Source organism: Salmo salar, chromosome ssa13, assembly GCF_905237065.1.
Source record: "Salmo salar chromosome ssa13, Ssal_v3.1, whole genome shotgun sequence".
In the NCBI taxonomy this organism is placed as follows: Eukaryota; Metazoa; Chordata; class Actinopteri; order Salmoniformes; family Salmonidae; genus Salmo; species Salmo salar.
Genome location: NC_059454.1, coordinates 33,679,227 through 33,705,661, shown reverse-complemented (window position 1 = coordinate 33,705,661; position 26,435 = coordinate 33,679,227). Strand labels below are relative to the sequence as shown.

Sequence of the window (26,435 nt, the reverse complement as noted above, 5' to 3'; positions counted from 1 at the left end):
CTGATCAAGGCCCATTTGAAACAGCCATAAAACTCTCAGCCATTCAAACATTGAGAAGGGAATGGAATAGAAGCCATCAGAATGCAAATTGAGGAAGAAAATAAGCATGTCCTCCCCCTAATAAATCTGGAGTTATTGCTTATTAAGACATAAAGGAAGGCAATTTGCAGGTACACCTCTCTGAGGCAACCACAAAGGTCTCACTGTTTGAGAAATCATTATTACGATCTACTCACAACCTGGCTGAGAAAACATTTTGCTATTGCAGAGGATTTTAATAAACCCATCCACAAATAAGAACATATTCACTGTTCATTCCACTCAAAGCAGCAAATACAGACACAGCCAGAGTTCTAATTTAGTGGACAAGCATCTGGCTGCACCTATAAAGACTTCACTAATTTGCTCACTCTGTTGAGAATGTGTTTATCATACTTGAGCACTGTGCAGTTTCCTGACAGTGTGAGGGCTAGAAGTGCTGCTGACATATTGCAGTCCATACTGTAGATGGTTGCCAAGCAACTAATGTACACACAATGTATGCTTTATGTCATTGCTCAAAATAAAACACAATTCCTAATCAAAGCCTTCCAGTACATTTTTTATATCAAAACCATAACATTAACAAATATGACAGTATATTACAGGTATGTTCTTCATATCACTGAATTATTAGCTGTAACAGTACGCAGTCACATAATATAATATGCTAGTTAGTAGAAGTCAAATAGAGCACATGGAAAAAGAGAAGACCCAAAATTCAGGTCATTCAGAGTGCTATATTTCAGTGTTTTATCAAATCTCCATTATGAACACATTTAGGTTTATTGACCTCTGAATGCTCAGCTATGAAAAGCCAACTGACATTTACTCCTGAGGTGCTGACCTGTTTCACCCTCTACAACCACTGTGATTATTATTTGACCCTGCTGGTCATCTATGAACGTTTGGACATCTTGAAGAACGATCTGGCCTTAATAATGGCCATGTAGTCTTATAATCTCCACCCGGTACAGCTAGAAGAGGACTGGCCACCCCTCAGAGCCTGGTTCCTCGTTAGGTTTCTTCCTAGGTTCCAGCATCTTTCTAGGGAGTTTTTCCTAGCCACCATGCTTCTACATCTGCATTGCTTGCTGTTTGGGGGTTTAGGCTGGGTTTCTGTGTAAGCACGTGCCACTTTGTCACATCTGCTGATGTAAAAAGGGTTTTATAAATACATTTGATTTGATTTATTGGACTGGCCTGATGTAAGAACCTATTCCTGTCTTCTTTCCTGCACTCTGCTCAGAACCTCTTTGGTAAAATAATAAGGAGACACAAAAAGGTCATACATTTCCAAACAAATCAGGCAATGTTCCATTTTGCCATAATATGCGGCGTATTATATGCCATTTCCTGATGAATTCCATTAGTCATTGTAATTGCACTCAACTTTATAATGTGCAAAACAAATGGGCATGAAGAATTGACAGACAGTTATTTGACTATACATATTTAGGGACATGAGCACACAGTATATTTTTTATGAAGTCAGACTTAGATCAAGGTCTAGAGAAAGTAATGCATTTACAGACATATTATGTAAATAGGCACACTCATACTTGTATAATAACAAAATAGCGTTCTTTTTTTCCCATATGAGCCCCAAGAAAGGTTTAAGATGCTAACAAAGATAACGCTGAGCAAGCTACATTCATACAGTATGAATCTCCACTGGAGGTTCCCATTCACACAGAGCGTTGATCAATGATGAATAGATCAATAATGGCTGCTATCTCATGTACCCCATGTAGCTCCCAACAAAGAACCATTGACCAGGGGATAGAGAAAGGGACAGAAATAGCTAAATACTGTGTTTTTTTTATCAAATTGTATTTATTGATTGGTTTATTGTGCATCTGCCATTTTCATTTCCAAATAAATGATTATACTATCCTCAGGGGATTCACTTTTACATCACCTCAATTATTCTACTGTGTATACAACAGTAAGTAGCTAGGTTTCCATAACATTTTTGACAGATTTTCATGTCAAATGCATTCTATTTGCAACCTATACACAGACCTTGCACTCTACTGTATTCAGGAAATCAAGGAAACACTGCTCAAAAAAGTATATTCTAACCAATTTCCAATATAACAGCTAATACGTATGTTTTACTACAGAAAAGCAGCTTTTGTGGTCTTATCACTCTTATACATATCATGCAAATCCCAGAGCATGATGTGTCTGTTTCCAGATTAACTATTCACACCTCCGGAGCATCTCAGGAAAACACCCTAGCTCAGCAGGAACCAGGCTGAAATATGGCTGTAAATAAGAAAGGGATGGAGAAACAAGGAGAGCGAACCACTGCCGGAGCATACCCCTCTCTCCCTGGGAGGCAGTTCATTAGGCAGCCACTTCACAGCAAGCCCAGTACAGTGCTGTGATACTCTGAATGAGAAGGAAGATATAAGCTTAGAGAGGTCATGGGTCAGTGTGGCAGCTCTCAGATAAATGCTGAGACAAGGGAAGTGAGTAAACAGCCACACACAAGACTATCACAGGAGGTCAGAGAAGTCACAGACTGACTGGATTACTTTTTTAGCTCAGTGCATGGCAAAACATCTGTACTATGCAGTGTTTTTAGAGCCCAATTTTCCGATTTGATGAACAACACAGTGTATGGAAGCTTCTGAATGATTTGGGCTGTGGTCCTCATTACGCAGACAGGTCAGTTTGGACTGATACAAGGGTGGGATCTGGCATGATTTGAACAGGATAGCATTGTCAGGTTGTCAGGACAAGTAGTAGCCCTGAGAAATTAGAGTTGTTAGGGTTCCTCTGTGAGATTCAGTATGGCCAGAGAAATGGAGACTATAAGATAAGCAGAGTGCTAGTTTTGATACGGTTTTATTGCTGACCTAGAGGCAAATTAATTACCTCCCTAGAGAGTTGGCCTGGTGTATGGGGAGGCTTATAAATAGAGCTATGGGATGATGAAGGGTGTGTGATAGCAGCACACGCTTCTCATTGGTTTCAGACTGACCCCACAGACATTTAAAAAACTCTCTCTCTCTGATCCTAAGTGGGTCTATGGTGTAGAGTAATTCGTAAACACACTCTTTACAGTATGTCCAATACATGTGCAAGTCGCTACAATCTGATCCAACACATGATGGCAAGCACATATGCAGGTATGATTCTAATTACAATAGGATATGTCTCAATAGTTACAGTAACTTCAGGTGAGTATAGACAGACAAATCAATACAACAGAACACAATCCTAAAGGGGGGAAGGAGAAGGGTGGAAATACAGGATGGAGGATTTACACAAAAGGAAATGGAGGCAATGTATTATAAGTTAATGGAAAAGTAAGTACCTTTGTGCCCTGTGAGCTCAACATGACAAAAGTGTCCCCTGAAGAAAGGTTATCCGTCTGTATTCAATCCTCTGTCTCTCAGCCACCTAAGAGCCGCCCCAGATATCTCAATGGCACCAGCCCATCTTTTCCTAATACTATTAACTGTGGATCGAATTAGTGTAGGCTATAGACTTCAGCTAACATTACAATTTCACCAAGTCTATATTGATTCTTTGAGTTGTGTCTTTGAATTATTATCAATTATCAATGCGCTCCATATCCAAGGCAGTTAACAATGCAACTTGATGGGTTTTACAGTCGCACCATGAGACTGTCAAGTGACGCTGCTATAGCCTACTAACGGATTTCAATACATGCCTGAAACTGGCTTGAAGTCTAAATCAAGCCCGAGTCAAGCGGTGCTCTGCATCTCACTCATGACAAACATCTCAGCGTGTTACTGGGATCAGTCTGCCCTCGTTCTCAGTAAATGGCATAATGGGGCGAGTTAGTGCAGAAGTCAATGATTGATAGTACATATTAATTGACGTTTATTCCACTTCTGGCTGTTTACTGTGGAGGATTATATTGTTCATTATTCTGTGATTTTGTTTGTAACTCTGTAATTGCATCATGAGCATGCAATCAATCGGAGTCTCCTTTGAATTATATATTTTTTGAAGTAGACAATGTAACAGAATGGGGGCTGGGAGAGTTTGGTGGGAGGTATGGGGGTTTGTATGCAGTGGATGGAATTGGGTTACTGTAGATACAGTGCATCTCAATAACTGAAGGGTTAATGACAGAAAATATATCATGATTAGAACAAAGGTACATTTAATCGACAAAACATGTCCTCTTGCTCTGTCTAATTCTTTGGCTCTCTGCCACTGCTACCTGGAATTCACAATTTGCAGGAGAGTTGTGAATGAAATTACCTATTGCCATAAAACTCACCAGTTTGTTTCCATATTGATCATGAAAAACACCCATAGCCTCATACAGTACAGTACGTTATCCTTGCGTTTCAACTGATCAAAGCTAGCATGGAGCACTTGTAAGTGATTAAACCTGACCTTTTCTTAAAACCAAAATCAATGGCCTCAAAGTCACAGCCCTGCTGTATCGATATGATGCTAATTGAAATGTGCCGTCAATAGGAAGGATTCTCCTCTTGCACTGTTTCTTTAAGAACTCTCAGTTCTCGAACAAGGAAATGCAATTGAGGTTCTTTAGGTCTTGCATTGTTCTAAAGCAATGGACAGAGAGAAGATGAATGACTAGACAAACAAAGGAGGGACCAGAAGGGACCAGGGTCTGTTAGAAGTGGCTATTGGTATGGCTGAAGAAAATGCTAAACAGACAGATCCCCAGTGGAACTAGACTGTGTCAATAACAATCTATTATTCTTTTCTCTGGGAAAAGGGAAGTCAGCTGAAGTCAGGGAGGTTGTGCACTGCTTGAATATACAGTAGAGTAATGGGAAAACACAACAATAGAGTTAATACAACTAATTGTTGTTAATTGCAATGCATGTTTTCATATCAACACCACCATGCGGAAATCAGTGGAAGTAATTATAACTTGATGCATAGGTTTTGGTAACCCATTATAAGTGTTTTACTGTAGAGGGATCTTCTATACAGTAGCGTCTTGAGTAATATGTTTGCAATCCTCTCCACTAATAGCTGGTGGCGCAAAACTAGAAACATTGGAAAGCTTTGGAAAGTTCCAATAGAGCACACAGTCAGAACTGCTTTACACTATTTTTGTGGAGTTATTAATTTGATATATTGTCATAGAGTGGCTACTGCAGCTGAGAGAATTTACTGGGGTAATGTTTCACAAAACTCTGCAGAAGCTGCAGTGGTAATAAAGAGCTACCTACAGTACATCACCAGTTGATTACTTCAGGTTTCAGTGTGTATGGAATTATAGGGTTGTCAACCTCAGGAAACCTCTGAAATCAGTGCCAATAATCCTGCTGGTACTTTATTACGCACTGATTTTCTAGAGTATTTCAGAACCGAACTTTATGTGAACCTCTACACATTTCCCTCTCTATATTCATTACAGTGCAACCACGCTCAAGCTAGCTAATACTCCCTCAGATATGGTAATTGACAATTGGTAAACATTATCTATCAACCAGCCAGACAGGGAAATTTCAACTTTAACAAAGTCTCCTCTCCTAAGAATAACGTGGCATGGTATTTGGATGATAATGTGTATGCTAGAGGAAGTCGGTAAACATAGGGTGGTTCAGGTTAAAGCTGGGTTCTCGCAGACCCTGACGATTTGTTTTGGAAAGAAACTAAGACGTTTGTTTTTTTACTTCTCCTCTTGCTGTTATAAATGCCATGGCCTCCAAATCCCTTTGAAGGATTGCAGTCAGACTCCGATTTTTCATTACCACAACGAAATCAGTGTGACATCAGGATGTGGCTGAGGGCTTGGGTTGTGAATGGAAAACAAATTACCAGTACAGGAGGTGGTGTGGGGTTACATAACATTGTCTTTGTCTAATAGCAACAAGCTGCTGTTGCTGACGATTTCACCCCCCTTTTCCATCTTCGTGAGTCTTTGTCTGGTGTTAGCCAAATCCGCTTACTGTACATGAGCAGCAGGGTTGAGCTGCAGATCAGGAAAAAAGGGAAGTTCTGACAGAACATACTGACATCTTTAAACCACTATGGAGGTATGATACAGTAAGAAGCTTCAGGTGAAGTGGTGAGGATCTAATGAAAGTTCAGTAAAAGACAGCTGTAGGGTAGTTCATACTGTAGTCTTGCCCATATTGTAACTGCCAAGCTTGGACACTACAGTAAATGGATCAAACTTCAGAGGCTGCAGCTTGGGCACAGTGGTAATTCTTCTTTGAAAGCATGTGTGGAAGGTAAAAGTCAGGCATTTTAAAAAGCAGAGGACATAGCATCATGTGGAAGGGCATCATGTCATATGAAACATGTCTCCAAGGTAAAGACTAGTATTGAAGGTACAGTAGATAGACTAACAAGGAAATCACTGGAATACACAGTAACACAAGGCAGCTCAACGTACATGCAGGCTGCGCCACACACATCTCTCACACACGTCTCTCAGCTCTGTCCTCACACATTCATCATGCATACACGTTTCAAGGGGAGTCACAGTCAGTGGCGTAGTGATATTGTTTTAGGCGAGGGAATGAGTACATTTTTTTATGATGTCATAATTTTCTCAGTCAAAGTTTGTACCGACAGATGTAGGCAATTGAATTGCCTATTATTTTAGAATATGCATAAAATAATTTCAACGTCTGCCTATGCCCACACAAATGTTATATTTTTAATACCCTCAAACACCAAGTTAGGCATAGGCTACCTAATTTCAAAATAGGTCATCATCACTGTCAATCGTGAATGATAATTCTTCATGTTTTACTGGTGAAACGTCCAAAACTGCATCTCCATGCCAATCATTTGATTGATCTCAATCAGTTTCATGGGAATATGCATTTAGATCTGTTTGAATTACTGTTTCATGAGTGAATTAGAGCAGATGGTGTTAACAAACTATTAGCCTTTCTTGTATTTTGTTACAATCAAAGCATGTATCCTGCCTAGCGGTGCACTCTGTTGAGTTTAGCGCATTATATTTTGGGGGGGAGACTATTCAGCTTCAGCTAACCATCCTAAAATCTGATTAGAAATGAGGAGGTGTTTTGGTGTAACAGTAACGTTACAGCCCTACTATGCTATGGTATTACATTCAGTTCTGTTATGTAACATGCTAATGAGTCATTATGTTGTAGCGGTGAAGGCTCCGTGCAGGATTTCACCATAATGTGATCGTGCAAAACATTGATTCAGCTTGATCTAACTTTACTAAACAAATACCATTGTGAGAAGTGATCATTTTCTATTTGTAATAATAATAATAATAATAATAAGTGATGTTTCAGACTTTTTGCATAGGAAACAGATCTTGATAAAATGTCATTTTAAGCTATTGGAACGCCCTTCGTGGTGCTGAAAGGAATGCACCAGGATCGCGTAATTATGTTAAAGAAGTTGAACCAACTTGTGGTGCTAAAGGATAGCTGAAGGACAGTTGAAGGATAGCTCTGCCATTCGGCCAGTTCAGAAACAAACAACAATAATTTGTAATATAGACTAACAGGCCTACGACTACATGGTATAACATTTTGTAGGCTATAGCATAATGTAAATACACATTTCTATACAGTGCATTCAGGAAGTACTCAGACCCCTTACGTTTTTCCACATTTTGTTATGTTACAGTCTTATTCTAAAATGTATTGAATTATTTTTTTCCCCCTCATCAATCTACCCATGATACCCCATAATGACAAAGTGAAAACAGGAAATGTATTTTTTTTTAAACTGACATACCGTATTTACATAAGTATTTAGACCCTTTGCTATGAGACTCGAAATTGAGCTCAGGTGTATCCTGTTTCCATTGATCATCCTTGACATGTTTCTTCAATTTGATTGGAGTCCACCTGTGGTAAATTCAATTATTGGACATGATTTGGAAAGGCACACATCTGTCTTTATAACGTACCACAGTTAACAGTGCACGTCAGAGCAAAAACCAAGCCATGAGGTCGAGACACAGATCTGGGGAAGGGTACCAAAACATTTCTGCAGCATTGAAGGTCCCCAAAAACACAGTGGCCTCCATCATTCTTAAATGGAAGAAGTTAGGAACCACCAAGACTCTTCCTAGAGCTGGCTGCCCTGCCAAGCTGAGCAATCGAGGGAGAAGAGCCTTGGCCATGGAGCTGACCAAGAACCTTATGGTCACTCTGACACAGCTCCAGAGTTCCTCTGTGGAGATTGTTGAACCTTCCAGAAAGACAACCATCTCTGCAGCACTCCACCAATCAGAAAGCCACTCCTCAGTAAAAGGCAAATGCCAGCCCGCTTGGAGTTTGACAAAAGGCACCTAAAGGACTCTCAGACCATGAGAAATAAGATTCTCTGGTCTGATGAAACCAAGATTGAACTCTTTGGCCTGAATGCCAAGCGCCACATCTGGAGGAAACCTGGCACCATCCCTATGGTGAAACATGGTGGTGGCAGCATCATGCTGTGGGGATGTTTTTCAGTGGGATGGACTGGAAGACAAGCCAGGATTGAGTGAAAGATAAATTCACCAAAGTAGAGCGAGATCCTTGAATAAAACCTGCTCCAGAGCACCCAGGACCTCCAGACTGGGGCAAAGGTTCACGTTCCAACAGGACAACGACCCTAAACACACAGCCAAGAAAACGCAGGAGTGGCTTCGGGACAAGTCTCTGAATGTCCTTGAGTAACCCAGCCAGAGCCCGGACTTGAATCCAATCAAACATCTCTGGAGAAACCTGAAAATAGCTGTGCAGCATAGTTCCCCATCCAACCTGGCAGAGCTTGAAAGCGTCTGCAGAGAAGAATGGGAGAAACACCCCAAATACAGGTGTGCCAAGCTTGTAGCGTCATACCCAAGAAGACTCTAGGCTGTAATTGCTGCCAAAGGTGCTTCAACAAAGTACTGAGTAAAGGGTCTGAATACTTATGTAAATGTGTTGTTTCAGTTTTTTATTTGTAATACATTTGCAAAAAAATTCTAAAAACCTGTTTTTGCCTAGTCATTATGGGGTATTGTGTGTAGATTGATGAGGGAACAAAAACTATTGAATCTATTTTAGAATAAGTCTGTAACGAAATAAAATGTGGAAAAGGTGAAGAGGTCTGAATACTGCTCTTATGCATAGATCTGGAGAAGATGTAATTTTAAGGTATTGAACGCCGTTTGTGGAGCTGAAAGGACAGCGCCAGGATCGTGTAATGATGTTAAAGAGGTTGAACCAACTTGTGGCGCTGAAAGGTAGTTGAAGGATAGCTTTGCCATTCGGTCATTTCAGGAACGAACAGCAATAATTTGCAATATAGTCTAATAGACTACGTGGTATAGCTATTTGTAGGCTATAGCATAATGTAAATACAAATACACATACTGTAGCTTAATATCATTGCACTGTTTTGCGAGAAGAGCTTTATTGCAAGTATGCATTTCATTGTATTGTGTAGCTTAATAAATACACTTTGATTTGGTTAGATTGAACACATGGTTACAATATACCCTATTACAGAATAAAATAAAACAGAGAGGTGAACTATCAATTCATAGAATTTATTTGCATAGATTAAAAATACTATCAAATCAACTGACCAAGTAGTGAACATAAATCATTACTACTTTGAATTGCAAGAAATTATCTTTAAAACAGCCATAAAATCAATTTGGTGTGGTGTTTTCTTGCATCTCAAAAACTATAACCAAATGCATTATAACCGCTTAACTTGGTCCAATTTACAATTGCCCACTCTGTCTCAACCAACAGCCAATGTAGGCTAAATAACTCAAACAGGGCTTCAACAACTTCCAGAGAGGGTCGGGTTCCTTGGGCTTTGCGGCAGCCCCTCTGGTTTGGGCGTCCTCGGTAAAACAGTGTCGCCGTAACCATGTGGTAACATATCGTTCTGGGTTGCACTGCACCAGAGCAGTTCCGTGGAGTTTTATAAACATCAAGGCAGATACACGGTGAGTTTATATATTTTTTTAACGTTCTGATTGGCCAAAGTGGTCAAGCCTCCGACTGACCTCCACAGTGCACACACACAGCCTACTGTACAGTTCTTCATCATTCTCACCACCACCAGAGAGAAGACAGGGAACTATCCACCATTTACCTACTGTACCTCTAGGCTGCTATACATATCTATTTAGTTTGTCATTCTAGCATTTTCACAGAATTCTAATAGTAATTAAATATAATTTATTTAGAAGTTAATTAAATATAATTTAGTTTAATTCATAGGATTCATAGAATAGTAGCCTACCTAACATCCGATTTAGACCAACATTTTTTTAACAATGAGTTAGATATGAGGAAGAAATTTAAAAGCAGAGACAGCAGATAGTGATGGAACACTACTAGGCAGAGAGAGAGCTGGAAGACGAGTGGCAGCACTGAGGCTGATGGTGGCTGCGGCTTTTGGTAATTGAATAGTTCAAAGAAAGAATATGAGTGGAGGTTATTTACAGGAAGAGAGTGACTCTAGAGGAAGTACAGAGTGAGGTGCAATACTGGTTGCTGCAGGTAATGAAGACCTGGAAGAGTGAAATGACCCTTGGCCTTTCCCTGACCCGTGAACCATCTGTCTTCTTCTGACCTCCACTTATTTTGCCAGAGAATTGATTATGAGTCTGAGGCCAACACTGCTGTATGACTGCCTCAGGGTCTTCTCTGTATCTAAACCTTCTCTGTATCTAAATCCTTGTCACACCACCACCATAGAGCAAGGTTGAGAAGTAGCCTAATAGAGCAGCTCAATTATAAAAGCTTGCCATTTCAGCAATCTAAACAGATTTATTGGTCTCTGCCACGGCACTTTGTTGTGATGTAGTTTATTAAGGTAATACAATTAAGTCATTGGCATCAGTTCTGAAAAAGGAATAGCAACATAACAATTTATATGATAATCTTCCTGCTTGAATATTGAAATGCTTCATTACTGTGTGTGTTGTTTATGCCAATAATTGCCTGCAGTTAATTGATTGAACTTTCAAAAGTGCACATGGTCTTTCTCAGTCATGTGACCTTTGGAAGTCATCTATAAACTCTATTCTGCTGATTCATAGGTTTTCTACACAGATATAGACAAAATAGACAAGTACTGTATTGAATCAATACAACAACTGGGTGCCATCCTCACTTCCACCACATTTCCTCAAAGGTTGAAAGGACAGTTGAGTTGGGTAACCATAACCATGTCTAATACCTCAGCAATGTAAACTTTATCCGCCCTTCTGCACTCCCTGTTTAATGCAATTTTCAGTCAGAATGATTCAAGAGATTTATCAAAGCAGGGAAAATACAAGCATAATACTTGACCCCCATATCTACCGCTCCAATACCTACTAATAGTGACCTTGGTCACCCTGGTGTTTGGGTTTATAGTAGGAGAGGAAATATAGGAGAGAGAGGAGGAGATAGGGAGGCCTCCCCTCTGTAAATGCACTACCAGATGATAATGCCTTGGTGACGGAGACCTCTTAGCGGCTACAAAGACCTACGAGTTGTTTGAATACATTTATGTTTGATCAAATGTAGTGCTCCCTCCAGCTAGCATGGAGAAAATGAGATTTTCCCCTCCAAACATTCCCCCCCAGGCCATCCATCAGGGGCCTGTATGGTGCAGTTTACCACTTCTCCAATTTCACAGCGCCCATCAGGTTTTCTTTAGCTTACCCTGTACACCCACTGCACTGAGAAACACAAGTCACCAGAGTCTAATCGTATTGAAATTCCACATAACATTTGATAAAATATTGGAGAAATATTCTACCATTTCTTTACCATTTCACATTATACCAGGGGTCAGCAACAAGCGGTCCACGGGCCAAAACAAGGCCTCAAGTGATTTTTTGGGGGGCCCCCCAAAGTTTTTACTAAACCAAAAACAAAATCACCAGTAGTTTCATTCAGGAAATCTGTTCCCAAGTATTTCCATGAATAAAAAAAAGAGACCTGATCGTGTATCAATGTAATCAAGATTTGAAATTATTGTTATATTCAAATGCAATCTCTTTTTGCGCTTAGTTGTGGTCAATTTGCAGTGATCAAAATTATTATAATTATGCTCCGCCCCCCGACCATCCTCTCCGACAAAAATCATCCCCTGGCTGAATCTAGTTGCTTACCCCTGGCTTATACGGTATGTATCAGTGGAGGTTGCTGATAGGAGGACGGCTCACAGTAATGGAATGGTATCAAACATATGAAAACCATGTTTTTGATAGCATTCCATTAACTCCATTCCAGCCACTTTTATGAGCTGTTTTCCCCTCAGCAGCCTCTACTGGAATGTATCAAATCAAATCGAAGTTTATTGGTCACATACACAGATTTGCAGATGTTATTTTAGGTGCAGCGAAATGCTAGCTCCAACAGAGCAGTAATAATACCTAGCAATACAGAACAATACGCACATATGCATATTGTTTTGTGAAATGTGTGCTGCGGATAGGTTACAGTAAGAAAGGCAGGCCTGCGGTGCATTTGATACTAGTAATAAATGAAATCCTGTGGTGCTTTTGACAATGTATCAAAGCTGAAATGGCAAGCTACACCTGACAAATTTCAGCAAATGCCACACAATACTCATTTCGCTGTCACCTGATGCTTCGAGGAGCTACAGATGGAGGATCCTAATTTGATCACTCTTTTGTTGCTGATCATTTTCTTGCAAAGCATGGTATTCAAGGTTTAAAAATGCTTCTAAAGTGTGTAATGTCCACTTTAAAATGTAAGACTTGATTTGGCAAAATTAAAAATGTATCAACTTCTATTTTTTTTTTTTTATATTAACCCCTTTGACCCACGGGTGTGATAATTCTACAGTGGTCCATGCAATGTACGCTCAAAGCAGTGTGATTAGAACACTTATTTAGAATGTGGAGTTACGATTGACGCAACAGTCACCGTTTGAGCTTGCCAAACTGTTTTTTTTTTACAGAAACATTTTGCACAAACACAGTCTTTACAATGTAATGTCCTCAATGTGAGCAGTTTATTTCTGGATGCAATGTTCAGACAATCACAGAAGTAGCGACAGCATAACACAATTCTCATCCAAACCAGAAAATGTAGGCTACGTTGGTCGTAGCGCTAACTGAGGAAAGAGTGACCTAACACAAGCAGTCATATTTAGCTAAATCTCAGCTGACAGAAACCATAATATGAACTAGGTAATAGCAATTACTATTTACAATTCATCACATCACGGGTGACCTAACCAGTGATGGAAATAACTGAGTAAAACACTTTAAAAGAATGGAAATCAGATGATGGGTAGTTTGTGCGCCGGCATGTTTGTTTTTTCACGTCAACCAAAGATATAAGGTTACAAAATAAGTTGGGTCTGTTTGCAGTATGCACGTCAAAACAAATCAAATTTTATTGGTCACATACACATATTTATCAGATGTTATTGTGGGTGTAGCGAAATGCTTGTGTTCCTAGCTCCAACAGTGCAGTAGTACCTAACAATTCACAACAATACCCACAAATCTATAAGAAAAATAATGGAATTAAGAAACATATAAATATTAGATCGAGCAATGTTGGAGTGGCATTGACTAAAATACAGTAGAATAGAATACAGTATACAGTTGAAGTCGGAAGTTTACATACACCTTAGCCAAATACATTTAAACTCAGTTTTTCACAATTCCTGACATTTAATCCTAGTAAAAATTCCCTGTTTTAGGTCATTTAGGATCACCACTTTATTTTAAGAATGTGAAATGTCAGAATAATAGTAGAGAGAATGATTTATTTCAGCTTTTCTTTCTTTCATCACATTCCCAGTGGGCCAGAAGTTTACATACACTCAATTAGTATTTGGTAGCATTGCCTTTAAATTGTTTAACTTGGGCCAAACGTTTCGGGTAGCCTTCCACAAGTTGGGTGAATTTTGGCCCATTCCTCCTGACAGAGCTGGTGTAACTGAGTCAGGTTTGTAGGCTTCCTTGCTCACACACGCTTTTTCAGTTTTGCCCACAGATTTTCTATAGGATTGAGGTCAGGGCTTTGTGAAGGCCACTCCAATACCTTGACTTTGTTGTCATTAAGCCATTTTGCCACAACTTTGGAAGTATGCTTGGGATCATTGTCCATTTGGAAGACCCATTTGCAACCAAGCTTTAACTTCCTGACTGATGTCTTGAGATGTTGCTTCAATATATCCACTTAATTTTCCTACTTCATGATGCCATCTATTTTGTGAAGAGCACCAGACCCTCCTGCAGCAAAGCACCCCCACAACATGATGCTGCCACCCCCGTGCTTCACGGTTGGGATGGTGTTCTTTGGCTTGCAAGCCAGAGAACATTTCTCCAAAAAGTACGATCTAATATAAATACATGCTCCATACATACATACGATTTACAGAAACTATAATGATAACGTAATAAGGCACTTACTATTAACAGTGAATGCAATGCGGGCGCCAGCCTGAAAATGTGCCAGGGAGGAAAAAGTTGGTGCTTGGGCTCTCATAGAAGAGAGATGTTTTGTCAGTAATGCCTCAAATGTAAATTGTCCGTCACAGTGAAATGGCTTACTTCTATGTGAATTAATGAGGAGGCGGAACACACCTCAATTCAAACTGTTGTGAGAAAATACAAATTGAAATTGATAAGTTGAAACATAGCCTATAGATATTTAGCAGACAGCATGCAGTGATTTGAGGGCAGGTTAATTATAATCCACATAATAAGTAATATTTCCTCTTTCTGCTGAAGCAAACTGGCTCAAATTAAGATCCTACATCTGTAGAAACATGGCAAAGAGTGAAAAGGAGGGAAGAAAAATGTAAATGTTCTCCTCTGTCACTCTGTTTTCAGTGTTGTTTGTTTGGTTTCACTCATGGATTATGAGGGAAAGGGAGCAGAAAACATACATTGTCTTTATGGCGTGTGTACTCTCAATCTGTCAACCTCAACACGGTCATCTGAGAGGAAGCTTGGTTTCTCCATTTCCCCTCCCATCTGTCTTCTCATGGCTGCTGTTCAGGATTTTATGAGGCCTAGAAAAAGAAGGTTATGTCGCACCCCAAATCAAGAGAGAAATAAATGATATCTCACAAGGGAGCAAGTTCACAATGTAAAGTGGAGTGGGGCCTCTTTCGCTGGAATGACACATACCCAGGGCCCAATTACAGGCCCTTTTTCTTTCTCTCCTACTCATCTGTCTCTCTGAACCCATAAAGCTAGATGATCCTGGTTGTCCTGACATGAAGGACATCACATAAAAAGCACATTAGTCTCAGGTTGTAGGCTTCTGCTCTGTCTACCACAGCCATTGTGAGGTGTAATTCATATAATCACCAACAATTGAGTTACAGTGCATTCAGAAAGTATTCAGACCCCTTGACTTTTTCCACATTTTGTTATATTACAGCATTATTCTAAAACACATGTGGACTCTAATCAAGTTGTTGAAACATCTCAAGGATGATCAATGGAAACAGGATGCACCTGAGCTCAATTTTGAGTCTCATAGCAAAGGGTCTGAATAAATAAAGTATTTCTGTTTTTTATATTTAATCAATTTGCAAAAAAAACAAGAAAACTGTTTTCGCTTTGTCATTATGGGGTATTGTGTGTAGATTGATGAGGAAATATTTTTGGGGTTAATTTTAGAATAAAGCTGTAACGTAACAAAATGTGAAAAAGTCTAGGCGTCTGAATACTTACCGAATGCGCTGTAACTCCACTGTAGTGCATTTGATCATAGGAAATGCTTATATTAATCTTTAAAATGACCATTTTAATTTTGCCTTTAATCCTGACTTTGATCTCCCACATGCATGAAAAATCTTGATCAAAACAGAAACGCCATTATACATTTTTTTGTTGCAAACTTAAAGTTAAAAACATGAGACTGCTGAGACTACTGGGACAGTTGACATGTGGTGCATATTATGAGGAAATTAGGTGAAAGTAAGCATCATCATGGAGCCTGAGGAATGAGCTATATAGGAGCATAAATAACCAGTCAATACACAAACTGCATATTATCACAATCACTCCATCGAGTTGTTGTTACAGTAAGACACTCTTCTCCTGCAGCAGATCTTTAAGTCTGGGCTCATATATAGACACTTACTTAGTATTTAGTGTCAACTCAACATGTTCTTATCTCTCCTGGGCTTGTGTCTATCCTTGGTTTGGAAGTGAAAATGGCTGAAGTTTTGTAATTCAAATTCAGCAGATATTGTTTGCTAAACTGTATTCCTATCATGGACTATACCTATAGGACAGGTAAAGGTTCTCTCTCCTGTAGGCATAATCTCAGCCATGTTGATGATACACTAGCTACTGGTCTCCTGTTAATGATGAGTTCAGTTCTACCCTGCCAGACAGTCAGTTAGGGCCTCTGCCCTCAGCGACACTTTGGATCCTTTGATCATCTTGTCTCAGTGGAAGGCTGAAGGTAGGTCCTTGGATCCCTGCTAGAGGTGTTCCAAGTTCCCAGAAGCTCCCATCTTGTCATATTAAGTCCCCACAGATCCATGGGACCGTCAGGGAATTAGATTAGCTCTTCGTCTGACTGGGTAGAAACCTCCATGCATGTTGGGTTAATAATGTCAGGGTACAACATCAGCCCCGGGTCATAGGGAATGTCAGCAGCACTTGGCATCAATGATGATGAGGGATCACATGCTATCAACAGTATAGACTATTTCTGGCACCAACACCAAGTTTCTTATAATCACTATTATGATGATGGTTCCAATGATTTTCCAGTTGTTATATGGCTTTGATATTCAATCATTTCATATCTGAGATTCATTTGTTTCTTAAAACCTGTTAGGGCTAGGGGGCAGTATTGACACGGCTGGATAAAAAACGTACCCGATTTAATCTGGTTACTACTCCTGCCCAGTAACTAGAATATGCATATAATTATTGGCTTTGGATAGAAAACACTCCAAAGTTTCTAAAACTGGTTGAATGGTGTCTGTGAGTATAACAGAACTCAAATGGCAGGTCAAAACCTGAGAGATTCCTTTTCAGGAAGTGGCCTGTCTGACCATTTATTGTCTTTCTTTGACATCTCATTCAATTACAAAAGATCTCTGCGGTAACGTGACAATTCCCACGGCTCCAATAGGCTCTCAGAGCCCGGGAAAAACCTGAATGTCGTCATTTCAGCCCCAGGCTGAAACACATTATCGCCTTTCTCAAGTGGCCGATCAAGGGACTGTGGGCTTAGGCGCGTGCACTGGTCGCCCCCGTCTTTGTGTTTTTTCCTCTGTTTGCCGAAAAGGAGATTCCCGGTCGGAATATTATCGCTTTTTTACGAGATAAATTGCATAAAAATTGATTTTAAACAGCGGTTGACATGCTTCGAGGTACGGTATTGGAATATTTAGAATTTTTTTGTCACGAATTGCGCCATGCGCGCGACCCTGATTTACCATTTCGGATAGTGTCTGGGACGCACGAACAAAACGCCGCTATTCGGATATAACGATGGATTATTTTGGACCAAACCAACATTTGTTATTGAAGTAGCAGTCCTGGGAGTGCATTCTGACAAAGACAACAAAAGGTAATCAAACTTTTATAATAGTAAATCTGATTTTGGTGAAGGCTAAACTTGCCGGGTGTCTAAATAGCTAGCCTGTGATGGCTGGGCTATGTACTTAGAATTTTGCAAAATGTGCTTTCACCAAAAAGCTATTTTAAAATCGGACATATCGAGTGCATAGAGGAGTTCTGTATCTATAATTCTTAAAATAATTGTTATGCTTTTTGTGAACGTTTATCGTCAGTAATTTAGTAAATTGTTAGTAAATTCCCCAGAAGTTTGCGGGGGTATGCTAGTTCTGAACGTCACATGCTAATGTAAAAAGCTGTTTTTTGATATAAATATGAACTTGATTGAACAAAACATGCATGTATTGTATAACATAATGTCCTAGGGTTGTCATCTGATGAAGATCATCAAAAGGTTAGTGCTGCATTTAGCTGTCTTCTGGGTTTTTGTGACATTATATGCTAGCTTGAAAAATGGGTGTCTGATTATTTCCCGCTGGGTACTCTGCTGACATCATCTAATGTTTTCCTTTCGTTGTAAAGCCTTTTTGAAATCGGACAGTGTGGTTAGATTAACGAGAGTCTTGTCTTTAAATAGCTGTAAAATAGTCATATGTTTGAGAAATTGAAGTAATAGGATTTTTAAGGTATTTGAAAATCGCGCCACTGGATTACACTGGCTGTTACGTAGGTGGGACGATTACGTCCCGCCTAGCCCATAGAGGTTAACAAATCTTGAATATTTTATTAGCCTAGTATATAATTTATTGATACAAGCAGTCAAATGCATATAATAAAGCTTGCCAGTAACAAAGCTGGCTATAAAAATGGTGTCAGTAGGTGGGTGTAGCTGGTGCATGAAGTCAGACGCAGGAGAGCAGAATGAGTGAGCAACGTACTTTACTCAAAATAAAGGCACAAGGTAACAATACACTTGACCAACAATAAACGGTAATCAATTATGCACGGGTGAAAACAGCACCCGTCGAAAACCAGCCATAACGTACTGAATGAACATAGAAACAATCACGCACAAAAAACATGGGGGAAACAGAGGGTTAAATACATGAACATGGAATTGGAGAATGAAAACCAGGTGTGTAGAAAACAAAGACAAAACAAATGGAAAATGAAAGGTGGATCGGCGATGGCTAGAAGACCGGTGACGTCGACTGCCGAACGCCGCCCGAACAAGGAGAGGGACCGACTTCGGCGGAAGTCGTGACAAATGGTGTCAAACAAAAGAGTGATTTCCAGGTAAACAACCAGTATCTGAACCTGCCTGAGGGAGATCATTTATTGACACTCATCTGCTTCAACATCCAAATTTGTCATATTAATCTCATTCCAGTGACTCTGCCCTTGTCTGTGCTCTGTTATTTCTCAGCGGGAGTGATGTGTAGAATGGGCACACATTAGACAGAGTGGGGGGAATGGCATCTGGGTAAACAAATGACTCAAAATTAAGAGATCCATCAACACAACAGGGGCTGGCAAATACCAAGCCGTCAGACCCTAAGTGAAAGCCATTAGTCTGCCACGATCACGTCACTGCATGGAGCTGCTTTATATCACACACAGCCAGGCAGGCCCAACCTGCTGGAGTGGACTGGATTTACTGTAGGTGCTATTAATAACAGCTAAGGTGGCATTGGAGAAGTAGTGCAAAGATACAGCCATGGCGGTTGGGGGTTAAGAGGCACTAACTCAATGGCTCAGAGAGAAAACACTTTGACAAAGCTCCTGTATGCTGGACAAGCTGGTCTGACTACAGGAGCAGAGCACAACACAACAACAAGTCATCTGAAATAATGGCTAGTATTAGCCACGGTCATTTATGTCTGAGTTGATGGATGGAAAAGATAGTCAGATAAGTTCATGTGAAAATGATGTATTGATTGGTTAGTAGATATACATCATTGTGCCTATTCTTTTTTCTCTGCAACAAGAACATTTTATTGAAGTTTCATCAAACACTTTGTCCATGAGAGAATAATGTGATGGTTGACAAAGTGAGCTGCCATCATGTCAGTCACATTTAAGGCAACAGACTGAGATTGACGGGTGAATGATAAACTGTATGGTATATCTGTTAGGGCCGGGACGATACCGGTATTACCATATTCTTTCAATGGCAAAAATGAAATCTATTTGGTCCTTTATTAACCTGCCCAATGTAAAATATTGTGTGCTATGGCTTGTAAAATAAATAAATAGTGACTCTGGATGACAACATAATTATGGTTGTTTTCAACATTAGGGTTGTTTTCCTAAAGAAGTTAAATCTGCTTTGTGCTTTGTTTCCTTGCCAGGATACTAACAAGTATTTTTATGCTGGTTTCGTCCCGGCCCTATGTCTGTACAGAAAAACACTTCAGTATCTTGTCGAGATGAGTGTAATGCAATCAGATCAAGCTGTTTGACAGAAAGCAGAACTGTGATGTCACCTACTCGCCTTCCAAGTGCTCAAGGAAAGAATCTCCCATTTATTGGTCCCATAGGGATTTCCGAAATCGGATCATTTCAAGCATGCTCCCAGAATGCCTTGGGTTGCTGAATCACTCTACATGCTTATGCATTGGACACCAAACTCCATGGTCCACATGATAACTGTGCTTGGTTCCACTGGAAATATATATAATGTAACCTGCAGAAATGGAATTGGACAGAGGGAAAAGGAAAGAAGTTGGCTAATTCGCATGAGCTCCACCTTGAGCTTTAAGCCCTGTCCAGCTTAACTGGTAATTAACATGTCCATATGTCAACTGCATGTTGTGATTCCTCTGAGCCCATCATAGCCACCAAAGAGTACATATAAATAACTGTTTGTCATTACCCAGCATGCCTCATGACTGTGTGCCTAGAATGTCTCCAGGACTTTGCTATCATTGGGTATGCAGTTCAGTCTTAAGACACTCCTCTGCCCCATCCTATTTTTTCTAACATTGTTTGATTTAATGATGTTATCTATATTTGTCTTGTCTGCTCTTCTTGTGCAGTAGTTTTACAGCTGCACACTTGTTTGGTAAAAGTAGGGCACCTCTACTCATTAGACAGAGGGATGCCAGAAAAACTGCACATGGATTTCTACACTTTATAGTCTTTCTATTTTCCTTTCTTACCAAACAAACAGACACATGTTATTTTGTCTCTCTCGCTCTCTTTTTCCAAGTCTTCTCACGTACTCAGCACATTTAGCGGCACCAGTTTCACTTTATTGTTTCACCCACAGCCATTGGAGGATGAGAAATTGGCAGGGTAGCCAACATAAAAAACAGATGTAAGTGTCAATTTCTCTGTCTGACCAGGGGCGTTAGGGCCTGACATGTTGGTAGCAAAGAAATAAATGATGCTGTTAGAAATGTAAACCCTGATAGATATCCCATTTACTGTAGAAAAACAAACATGGGCGACCAGAGCTATAATTTCTGTAGACGTGATTTCATTAAATATTGGTACTAATTTCATCAGTAAACTTCTGGTCTGCCCAAAGTAAGCACAAAGCCTTTTGGGAGTGGTTCTGAGACTTAACAAAACTTGATAAATTATTAACTAAGGCAGAGAAAGAGAAAGAGAAAACCAAGAGTAGAAAAGAGAGAAAAAGAGAGGGGTGACAAATATGTAAATGAAAATGAGAGTGTGGGAAAGGGATGTAGCCTAGAAGAGACATGGGCAATACTGTATAATGGTATAATGGTCAGTATAGCAGGCCAGGAGGGCTAGAACCCTAGGGTTTCCCTACCACCTTCAAATTGTTCTTCCCTGGCCCCTTAACGCGAAACAGCAGTGAGCTACGGGGGCACTGGAACAGTCATCTCTCCTCTGCAGCACAGACACAGCCCTTACAGCTGTTTTGCGTTGGAGTGATAACTCACACACCACCCAGGGGGAGAGGGGGGCTGAATGGCAGATCTAAGCGACACAGTGTCAAACTGGGCTCCAGGACATACTTCTCCCCAGCGACAGATTCACAGCTAACTAGTGTAACCAAGCTGCTGGGACCTCTCAGACAGGCTAATGTCAGTTTTTGAAAACCTGCTAAATGTTCAGAGCAGTGGGATCAAATCAAGATTGCAGGCTCTCTGCCAGCCCATCTGGGAGGTGGGATGATGGTTGAGGTTTAGGACTCCGAATAAATGCTCCTGTAGTGATTTAAATTCCTGTAGCATGCTAAGTCAAAGCCTCGCCTGAGTAGCAGTCACTGTTATCTGAACTTTTGTAATACCCCAGTGACTAACTTAAAATGTATCTTCTCTTTTTTCGGATATTATAAATGCTCGTATACAGCAAATTCTTAGATAGTAAAATCCCATGAGGTAGATAAACTGAAAGGTGTGCATTTATTTTCTTTTGCTATCTGATCGAAGTGGCTATTTTAAGAAAACATGAAGAATCTTGAGCTGTTGGGGGCAATATTGCAATTGGGGAAGTGATACACCATCCCAACATGACACTGTATCTCCTGAAGATACGTTTGAATTATATATTAAGTAGCCCTTAATAGTGCATTCAAGGTTTCGAAAAACAACAAAATGACTGAAGGCAACTATCAATAGATTTTTTCTTTTATTTCACCTTTATTTAACCAGGTAGGCAAGTTGAGAACAAGTTCTCATTTACAATTGCGACCTGGCCAAGATAAAGCAAGCAGTTTGACACATACAACAACACAGAGTTACACATGGAGTAAAACAAACATACAGTCAATAATATAGTAGAAAAATAAGTCTATATACAAAGTGAGCAACTGAGGTGAGATAAGGGAGGTAAAGGCAAAAAAGGCCATGGTGGCGAAGTAAATACAATATAGCAAGTAAAACACTGGAATGGTAGATTTGCAGTGGAAGAAAGTGCAAAGTAGAAATAGAAATAATAGGGTGCAAAGGAGCAAAATAAATAAATACAGTAGGGGAAGTGGTAGTTGTTTGGGCTGAATTATAGATGGGCTATGTACAGGTGCAGTAATCTGTGAGCTGCTCTGACAGCTGGTGCTTAAAGCTAGTGAGGGAGATAAGTGTTTCCAGTTTTAGAGATTTTTGTGGTTCGTTCCAGTCATTGGCAGCAGAGAACTGGAAGGAGAGGCGGCCGAAGGAGGAATTGTCTTTGGGGGTGACCAGAAAGATATACCTGCTGGAGCGCGTGCTACAGGTGGGTGCTGCTATGGTGACCAGCGAGCTGAGATAAGGGGGAACTTTACCTAGCAGGGTCTTGTTGATGACCTGGAGCCAGTGGGATTGGCGACGAGTATGAAGCGAGGGCCAGCCAACGACAGTGTACAGGTCGCAGTGGTGGGTTGTATATGGGGCTTTGTTGACAAAACGGATGGCACTGTGATAGACTGCATCCAATTTATTGAGTAGGGCATTGGAGGCTATTTTGTAAATGACATCGCCGAAGTCGAGGATCAGTAGGATGGTCAGTTTTATGAGGGTATGTTTGGCAGCATGAGTGAAAGATGCTTTATTGCGAAATAGGAAGCCAATTCTAGATTTAACTTTGGGTTGGAGATGTTTGATGTGAGTCTGGAAGGAGAGTTTACAGTCTAACCAGACACCTAGGTATTTGTAGTTGTCCACATATTCTAAGTCAGAACCGTCCAGAGTAGTGATACTGGACGGGCGGGCAGGTGCAGGCAGCGATCGGTTGAAGAGCACGCATTTAGTTTTACTTGTATTTAAGAGCAGTTGGAGGCCATGGAAGGAGAGTTGTATGGCATTGAAGCTCGTCTGGATGGTAGTTAACACAGCCAGAAGTATACAGAATGGTGTCGTCTGCGTAGAGGTGGATCAGAGACCCACCAGCAGCAAGAGTGACATCATTGATGTATACAGAGAAAAGAGTCGGCCCAAGAATTGAACCCTGTGGCACCCCCATAGAGACTGCCAGAGGCTCGGACAACAGGCCCTCCGATTTGACACACTGAACTAAATCAGAGAAGTAGTTGGTGAACCAGGCAAGGCAGTCATTTGAGAAACCAAGGCTGTTGAGTCTGCCGATGAGGATGTGGTGATTGACAGAGTCAAAAGCTTTGGCCAGGTCAATGAATACGGCTGCACAGTATTGTTTCTGATCGATGGCAGTTAAGATATCGTTTAGGACCTTCAGCGTGGCTGAGGTGCACCCATGACCAGCTCTGAAACCAGATTGCATAGCCGAGAAGGTGCGGTGAGATTTGAAATGGTCGGTAATCTGTTTGTTGACTTGGCTTTCGAAGACTTTAGAGAGGCTGGGTAGGATAGATATAGGTCTGTAGCAGTTTGGGTCTAGAGTGTCCCCCCCCTTTGAAGAGGGGGATGACCGCAGCTGCTTTCCAATCTTTGGGAATCTCAGACGACACGAAAGAGTGGTTGAACAGGCTAGTAATAGGGGTTGCAACAATTTCGGCAGATAATTTTAGAAAGAAAGGGTCCAGATTGTCTAGCCCGGCTGATTTGTAGGGGTCCAGATTTTGCAGCTCTTTCAGAACATCAGCTGACTGGATTTGGGAGAAGGAGAAATGGGGAAGGCTTGGGTGAGTTGCTGTGGAGGGTGCAGTGCTGTTGACCAGGGTAGGGGTAGCCAGGTGGAAAGCATGGCCAGCCGTAGAAAAATGCTTATTGAAATTCTCAATTATAGTGGATTTATCAGTGGTGACAGAGTTTCCTATCCTCAGTGCAGTGGGCAGCTGGGAGGAGGTGCTCTTATTCTCCATGGACTTTACAGTGTCCCAGAACTTTTTTGAGTTTGTGTTGCAGGAAGCAAATTTCTGCTTGAAAAAGCTAGCCTTGGCTTTTCTAACTGCCTGTGTATATTGATTTCTAACTTCCCTGAAAAGTTGCATATCACTGTTCGGTGCTAATGCAGAACGCCACAGGATGTTTTTGTGTTGGTTAAGGGCAGTCAGATATGGAGAGAACCAAGGGCTATATCTGTTTCTGGTTCTAAATTTCTTGAATGGGGCATGCTTATTTAAGATGGTGAGGAATGCATTTTTTTTTAAATAACCAGGCATCCTCTACTGAAGGGATGAGGTCAATATCCTTCCAGGATACCCAGGCCAAGTCGATTAGAAAGACCTGCTCGCTGAAGTGTTTCAGGGAGCGTTTGACAGTGATGAGTGGAGGTCGTTTGACCGCTGACCCATTACGGATGCAGGCAATGAGTCAGTGATCGCTGAGATCTTTGTTGAAAACAGCAGAGGTGTATTTAGAGGGCAAGTTGGTTAGGATGATATCTATGAGGGTGCCCATGTTTACGGCTTTGGGGTGGTACCTGGTAGGTTCATTGATCATTTGTGTGAGATTGAGGGCATCAAGCTTAGATTGTAGGATGGCTGGGGTGTTAAGCATGTCCCAGTTTAGGTCACCTAGCAGCACGAGCTCTGAAGATAGATGGAGGGCAATCAGTTCACATATGGTGTCCAGAGCACAGCTGGGGTCAGAGGGTGGTCTATTGCAGGCGGCAACGGTGAGAGACTTGTTTTTAGAGAGGTGGATTTTTAAAAGAAGAAGTTCAAATTGTTTGGGTACAGACCTGGATAGTAGGACAGAACTCTGCAGGCTATCTCTGCAGTAGATTGCAACACCGCCCCCTTTGGCAGTTCGATCTTGTCTGAAAATGTTGTAGTTAGGGATGGAGATTTCAGAGTTTTTGGTGGTCTTCCTCAGCCAGGATTCAGACACGGCTAGGACATCTGGGTTGGCAGAGTGTGCTAAAGCAGTGAAGAAAACAAACTTAGGGAGGAGGCTTCTAATGTTAACATGCATGAAACCAAGGCTATTACGGTTACAGAAGTCATCAAAAGAGAGCGCCTGGGGAATAGGAGTGGAGCTAGGCACTGCAGGGCCTGGATTCACCTCCACATCGCCAGAGGAACAGAGGAGGACTACGATAACGGTACGGCTAAATGCTATGAGAATTGGTCGTCTAGGACGTCCGGAACAGAGAGTAAAAGGAGCAGGTTTCTGGGGGCGATAAAATAGCTTCAAGGTATAATGGACAGACAAAGGTATGATAGGATGTGAATACAGTGGAGGTAAACCTAGGCATTGAGTGATGATGAGAGAGATATTGTCTCTAGAAACATCATTGAAACCAGGTGATGTCATCGCATGTGTGGGTGGTGAAACTGAAAGGTTGTATAAGGTATAATGAGCAGAGCTAGAGGCTCTACAGTGAAATAAGCCAATAAACACTAACCAGAACAGCAATGGACAAGGCATATTAACATTAAGGAGAGGCATGCTTAGCCAAGTTATCACAGGGGTCCAGTGAGTAGTGAGGTCGGTTGCGGTCACGGCGATTCAGACAGCTAGCCGGGCCATTGGTAGCAAGTTGGCAGAAGATGGTCTGTTATTAGCCACCTCATGCGTTTCCGTCGGTAGATTAGTGGGATTCCGTGTGGTAGAGTGGACCAATCCAATTGGCAAAATAGTAATAGTTATAGTGGCCCAAGAAAATTGGCCGATAGACATATTCAGATAGCAGCCGATAAGACAGCTAACCGCAGATGGGCGTTCAGGTTACGTCGCGACGGAGGGGCCAGTTGGATAACTCCCTCGGGCAGATAACGTCGGTAGTCCAGTCGTGAAGGCCCGATGGGGCTCCGCATCGGCAGTAAAACGGGTCCGGATAGGTAATTGTAGCCCAGGAGTGGCTGATGGAACTCTTCAGCTGGCTAGCTCCGGAATAATTGATGTTAGCTCCGGGACCGACGTTAGCCAATAGTCACTCGGATAGCAGCTAGCTAGCTGCAAGATCCAAGTGTAAATGGCCAGAGCTTGCGGTAGAAATCCGGGGATATGGAGAGAAAATAGGTCCGGTATGCTCTGGTCTGAGTCGCGTTGTACAAAACTGGCGATAGCTTTTCGAGCTAAGGGATAGCTGATGACCGCCAACCGTGGTTAGCTGAATTCTTACGTTAGCTAGTGAACTGGCTAACTTCTGG

At 41.1% G+C, this 26,435-nt stretch overlaps 1 protein-coding gene across 1 annotated transcript in view; it reads right to left on the bottom strand.

The window, feature by feature from the left end:
* LOC106567287 (metabotropic glutamate receptor 4) overlaps positions 1-26,435 on the bottom strand; it is a 331,632-nt gene that overhangs the window by 170,858 nt on the left and 134,339 nt on the right. The gene's annotated exons all lie outside the window — the stretch shown is intronic.